The sequence below is a fragment of the Seriola dumerili genome, unplaced genomic scaffold (assembly GCF_002260705.1).
Source record: "Seriola dumerili isolate Sdu_G_001 unplaced genomic scaffold, Sdu_1.0 BDQW01000002.1, whole genome shotgun sequence".
Taxonomy (NCBI): Eukaryota; Metazoa; Chordata; class Actinopteri; order Carangiformes; family Carangidae; genus Seriola; species Seriola dumerili.
In genome coordinates, this window is record NW_019174257.1 from 12264652 (window position 1) to 12271234 (window position 6583).

A 6583-nucleotide genomic window follows, 5' to 3' on the forward strand; every position below is an offset into this window, starting at 1 on the left:
TGGATCTCTGGCCTCAGAGCGCTTATATGTCGGATTGCACTCAAATTCCAAGTATTCATGTTGTTTGTACTCTTGGATATTTCCAAGCACATATCCATTTTCAATCACTGGTACCGGACATGTCACCTCTGTCCAAGAAAAACACACAACCAAGACATTTGTTCATGAAAAACCAAATTAACAGCAAGCACTGATTAACCTGATGTGAGAGTGACCATGAGTTTGCAAAGTCCGCAGTTTGAGAGCAGCTGGTGATAAAGCAAAATGCCCCGAATAACACTTCTCCTAGAAATATTTTAAAGTGAAAGGAATTGTAGACTTAACATCGACAGCAAACAGCAAATGTTGGGTAATTGCAACTGTTTTAGTTCCACATTTTCTAATTAAATTAATTTTTTATTTGATTCTCTATTTATCCATATTTGTTCTTTTGTAATTGTTAATTTATAATGTGGAACTTAAGAGGGAATTTACAAGTAAAGGTTAGGTATGAATATGTGTAGGTTTTGTTTGGATTGGGGGGGGGGGGCTGTCTAATAACGATCATCTTATATTCAGACCAATATGGTCAAAAAAGCAGCAGAGAAAGAGGGACACTTATTGGGTGCAGTGAGTTCAAGGTCATTAGGCAGCAAACAAATGTTAAATTTTATTTTTTCTTGTCCTTCAGGTGTTTGTATAGTCACTTTTATACAAAACAATCTTCACTGATTCCAAAACTTCATTTCATCTTCTAAATAAAAATGTTAATGTTCCAGATTGACAAGTCACTGTGGCAATTTACTTCATGCTGGTTATAACTGGACCTGTAACCTGTGACTGTAACCCAAAAACTATTTGATAGATTTTCATGTAATTTCATATTTGTGGTGCTCAAAAAAGAAATCATAATGACTTTGTTGAATCCTTGATTTTGTATAGCAGGTCACAGTTTGCACCCACTTTAATGATTCACATTAAATTTTGCACAGACATTCACAGTCCCGAGGAGATGAATCCTACTGACTTTGGTGAAGCTCTGTCTTTTTTTCTAGTGCCACCAATAGCTTTACATAGATTACATAGATTATCTACATTTAGTGACTTGTCTTTGAAGCTATTGGATGGATAAGTATGAAAGCTGATCCACACATTCATGTCCTCCAAAGGATCATTTGTAATCAGTTTGGTGAACCCGTAACATTTAATCTTAGTACATTGTGGCTGTAACTTTTGTTCTCATTGCTGGTAATGCATTGTTGTTGTTAAGTTTTGTAAAACAGACGCACACCTACATTCCATACTGTGAAAAGTCCTCTAGAATAAGAGAGAGACTTGTTAACCTCAAGTAAAAGAGATATGATTGGAAATCATCAAGTGTTGACGAACCACCAAAAACAATCTCATAATGTGTCTCTGGAGACAGTCTGTTTGAAGCCCATGGAGTTTAATACCTCTGCATATTGGTGTGAAACTCCACTCTCCATCATCTTTGCATGTAGCAACTGCTGAGGTGTCTTGAGGGCGGGAAATGTAGTAGTTGTCTCCACATGTTATTTTTACTGTTCCACCAGGTGGAAACACATTTCTGAAAGGAGGGTCATAAGTGGCTCCTCCGACTGCAACCTGTGGCAGTTTGCATGTTATTGCTGCATTTGATGTGAAATGAAACATATTTTCTGTTTATTTGAGCAAGACAACCGCAACCATCATCACATGCTGACCAGCCACCAAAAACAATCTCATAATGGAGTTTTATACCACTGCATGTTGGTTCGAAAGTCCACTCTCCATCATCTTTGCATGTAGCGACTTCTGAGGTGTTGTGCTTGTCTCCACATATTACTCTTACTGATTCACCAGGTGAAAACAAATTCCTGAAAGGAGGTTCATACCTGGTTCCTTCAGGTGGCAGCAGTGACACTCTACATGTTGTTACTGCATTTGATGCGAAAGGAAGCATATTTTCTGTTAGTTAGACAACCTATACAGCATGATTTTCACCTGTAAGGTCGATGTAAACAATAAATTTGGATAACTGAGTTCACACTTACGTTCACATTTAGGTGTGGGGTCCCAAACTACTTTAGTGCCTATTTTTGTGCATATTGAAGGTGTTTTTCTAAAGGGACTGTATGTCTCATTGCAAAGAAAATGCAGGACTTCATGTCGTTTGTACTCTCTGATATCCCCAGACACATATCCATTTTCAATCACAGGTACTGAACAGTTCACCTCTGTTGAAGAAAGACACACAACCAAGACATTTGTTCATGAAAAACCAAGTTAACAGCAAGCGCCGATTAACCTGGTGAGAGTGACCATGAGTTTGCAACATGTGACATGAAGCCTGTCCAAGTTTTAATAGGTGCTGAAGCCAAATGTTTACCTAAGCCAAAGTCTAAGCTGAGGAGTAGCTCAGCCTACGTATCGGTAACATCATTGCAAGTAACTTCAACAGTAACAGTGACTTATCCTGTCCTGACAGTGATACATGGAGCAGCATTACTTTTTGCAAATTCTAAAAGAACAAAGAAGAAAATAACTAGGCAGTGTCATATCTGTGATGTTATTTATTCCTTTAGACTTTCTTCTTACTATGGTGTAATTCCACAGAAGAGCTCACAGGCTGGACGAGTCACAATACACAACCCAAGACGTGTAATTCCAAGGGAAATAATGTGAGGTCTGCCATTGCAAGTTGGCCAGGTAATATATTTCATTACTATCATAGTGTCGTATGAAAACACCACACAATTAATTTGAGGAAAATGTATTATGCTCTTGACAAAGGGGCCCTGTCAACTTCGTTTCTCGTAGTGTTAACCTATTAACTACAATTAACGCCAAACTGAATATCCATTTGGCTAGAAAAATCCCACCATAGGGCTTGAGGCTTCAATGGCATATTCAGAAAATCTTGGTCAAATGATCATTTTGTGTCTCATTTTGGAGTTAGCTGTCTGCTCTAGAAAGAAACTGTCACAGCTCGTACCCCAAAGGGAACTGACCTTAATTATTTTTGTTTTCTCTTTACAAGCAAAGACAAAGCAAACTGAGAACATGTTTTATCCATGGCAGGCCAACGATGGACCTTATATGAAAGTAGGATGCATCTCACAGTTGTTCTTTTGCACCTTTTTGAAAAACAGTTCTACAGGTTTTCTATGTAATAAATTGATAAGCAACTTTAACCCTGCCATTCCAGATAAATCAGAAGATGTTCCCCTAGTGTTGATGTTGATAAATGACACTTGATTACAGAAAATGCTTCCATCTGAAAAAAGTGATATTTTCTCACCTGTGTCAGATTTTATTAGGACAGAGGATTTAGCAAAATCAGTTGCATGATGTATTTCTGTCTTCAACCACAGAGAAACTGGACTTGTGATCTGATGTTCTTACCGTCCTGCTGCAGAGATTCATCCACGTTCAGCCACAGGATAAAAAACCAAAGATGGTGAAAGAGTCTCATTATGAACATCCAGGAATTGCAGTATTTAGGAATTATTCGCTGACCAGAGTATTTGTAGCTCAGGTATTGCTCTTCCTCTTTTAGTTTTACAGGTCCAATTAAAGTATTTCTGCACAGTGCAAATGCACACACATGCAATGAAGATAGTCTCGGGAACATTGGCAACTCTCCTAAACCCTCCTCTTACCTCTCTCTCTCTCTCTCTCTCTCTCTCACCCACCCACATATACACACACATACATACACGCACACACACACACACACATATATATTTTAAATAGCCAAAACGATTGTTATGGAATAATTAAATGACACAACTCATATTTTATTATATTCATGTCACAGCTTCACAGAATGAGTGAGAATATACATTGAAATGAACAGTATTTTTTGCAGTAACTTAGTATTTAACTAATATCAACATTCAAATATGGATTTATTTGGATGTCTATAGTAAATTGAAAATAATAGACAATTTGAATTATTTTGTGTTTATAGATAAATAAATGCAGAAATAAATAATCAGATACATAAAGACATGCAAAATAAATACATTTGGTAGCCAAATAAAAAAATGCTTTAAAAAAATGCTATTAAAAAATGCTTTTTCTGTACTTTTACATTTAATCATGTATTTCTACATTTATTTATTTATATCTGTATTTCTATATTCATTTAATTATGTATTTATTTATACATTTATGATTCATTTAATTGTGCATATCAAGATTTATTTATTTATATATTACTTTATTTCATCTACATTGATTCATTTGTATATTTATTAATTTCTGTATATTTCTACATTGATTGACTGGTTTATTTCTGTGTCTGTATGTTAAACAGGTAGGCGGTCCTACTTAAGTCTAAAGCTGGATTGGTTATAGAGGTGTAATCGATTGGATGCCTTGAGTGGTAAACAGGAGCTTACATACACATTTATTGACATTTTTTTTCAAAAAGCACCTCACAACACAACTAGTGACATTGTGGACAGACCATGGCTACTTTCTATAAAGGAGAGTGACCACGAGAGGCGCTCCTCTCTCTCTCTCTGTGTCTGTTGTGCAGAGGTGGAGCAGGAAATTCAGTCCACACAGCAGCTGACATATATAAGTACACACACAATCAATTTATAGACCCTTCATAGTTTATTTTTTAGGTATCCTATTATGTAAAATGCAGCAAGGGAGCTCCTCTCTAGTGACTTGCCATATGTTAATCCTGGAGGAATTAATCAAACTTAATTTGAGCAAACATTTGTGATATATCAAATTAAATTTGACCTGACAGGTTGGTCCAGGGAAGTTTCAATAAAAAACATCACATTAAGGCAAACATAAGCTGTTTTGCTTGAATGTAGCACTCGACTGGTTTATGAAAACCTCGATTGAGAGTATCTGCTGATGATATCAACCGTTCTGTCCAGTTTTAATGACCACAGTAAATGTGGTCATGTGACAATAGTGTTGACACTGCAGTACGAGGCCATTGTAAAAATCATTCAGGGGAACAATCAGTCAGTCATAATCAATTTGATTAGATTCTTTGACTACACAGTTTACTTAAACTTTAATGATTCTACAAAAAACTGTTATACAAATATTTCATAATGTGCCCATCCAAACCTGCTGTATACATGTGCAAAGAACGGTCATAAAACACAACATAAAACATAATAATATTCATATCCAGTGTGTTAATCAGAAAATGCTAAATTCGGAAAAAGGGCAAATTCAAAATATCCAAACAGAATATGCTGTTCATACGAGCCATATGAAATTCTGAGGGGGGGGGGGGGAATTTTCACTGAGACTTTTTTGGACCTCGAGGAAAATCTGCATCACTGTTCCAGAGTGGGAGCTGTGAGAGAAGATTTCTGTGTTCAGTATCACATCTCAACAAACGATGGGTGTAAATCATGCATCCAGTTCTACGTAACATTTATGGTTTTTGTTTATCCAGGAACATAAAAAGCTCAAGGTTCTAAATTCATGAGGTTGATATAAAGATCAGTGCTACGTGAGATTGTAAAAAGAGCAGTGGGTCAAAATCATTTGTTGACTGGTGCAGAGAAATTCGCTTCTGTTGTGAACAGCCAGGCTAATGCACACACAACACAGAGTCAGACTGGTCACTATTTGAAAGAACAACAGAAACATAAAAACATGTAAATGAGAACAGCTTCATTGGGAGTCCAATTGAACTAAAATACTGTTCATGTGAGCACAGAGAGGAAGGGAAGCAAACCGGCAGAATGAAAACAAGATGCCATGATGTCATTTACAGTTGTTACACAACAGTTTTGAAACAGTTAGTGAAAAGACTAAACTTTCAGTGTTTTGCTGCAACGTGTTGTTTGTAGCTGCTTGTTAAGGACTAAACAAAAGGACTGATTACACACCGAGACATGAGAATTGAGATTAGTGATCATATAAATTGATTTGTGAAATCTTGAATTTTGCTTCTCGATTTTGTACTATATTGTGGACTACTATGTTGTAAATCTTCTTAAGGCTTTCTGCGAGTTACTTTGTAAAATGCTTTTGGATGTACGTACGTGTGCATGTAATGTTCTTCTCCTCCCATTGCCCATTGTTGCATATAATTGTGGCGTCTCCTTCCATTGTATAATGATCACGGCATCGATAAGTTACTTCAGAGCCAGACAAGTATTCCCTCTGGTATGAAGTCACAGCAACAGCATTTTCAACTTTAGGCGGGGGAGAACAGTGACTGGCAATAGCTGCAAGAAATGAAAACATATTCAGTGTTAGGTTTTACATCATAATCTCTTTATAAACGCCTACATCTGATAAAATAAGACTGAAGGTGACTCACGTGCACAGATTGTTTTGAGTGATGTTCCATCTGAATGCCATTTTCCCTCAACACACGTTACGTGATTAATCTGAGCGATGTATCCTTCCTTACAAATAATTGGGACACTTTCACCTTGCCCATATTTGTTACGCTGAGATGTCACTTCCCTATTAGGAATTACAGGAAGTGGTCCACACTTGCTTTTCTCTAGAGTTGGTATAATAAAAAACATTTAGGTTTGCATATTTTTACAAACAAATAATTAATTAAAATTTCTCCATTCAAAATACTTGCACTTTTAAAAAA

At 36.5% G+C, this 6583-nt stretch overlaps 1 long non-coding RNA gene across 1 annotated transcript; it reads right to left on the reverse strand.

Annotated features, from left to right (window-relative positions):
* Nucleotides 1–5241: 5241 nt before the first annotated feature.
* Nucleotides 5242–6471, reverse strand: LOC111216810. The gene is made up of 3 exons (XR_002664933.1): nucleotides 6296–6471; nucleotides 6015–6200; nucleotides 5242–5317 (listed from the first exon to the last, which is right to left on the reverse strand). It is a non-coding gene; the product is annotated as an uncharacterized LOC111216810 (long non-coding RNA).
* Between the last annotated feature and the right edge of the window lie 112 nt (nucleotides 6472–6583).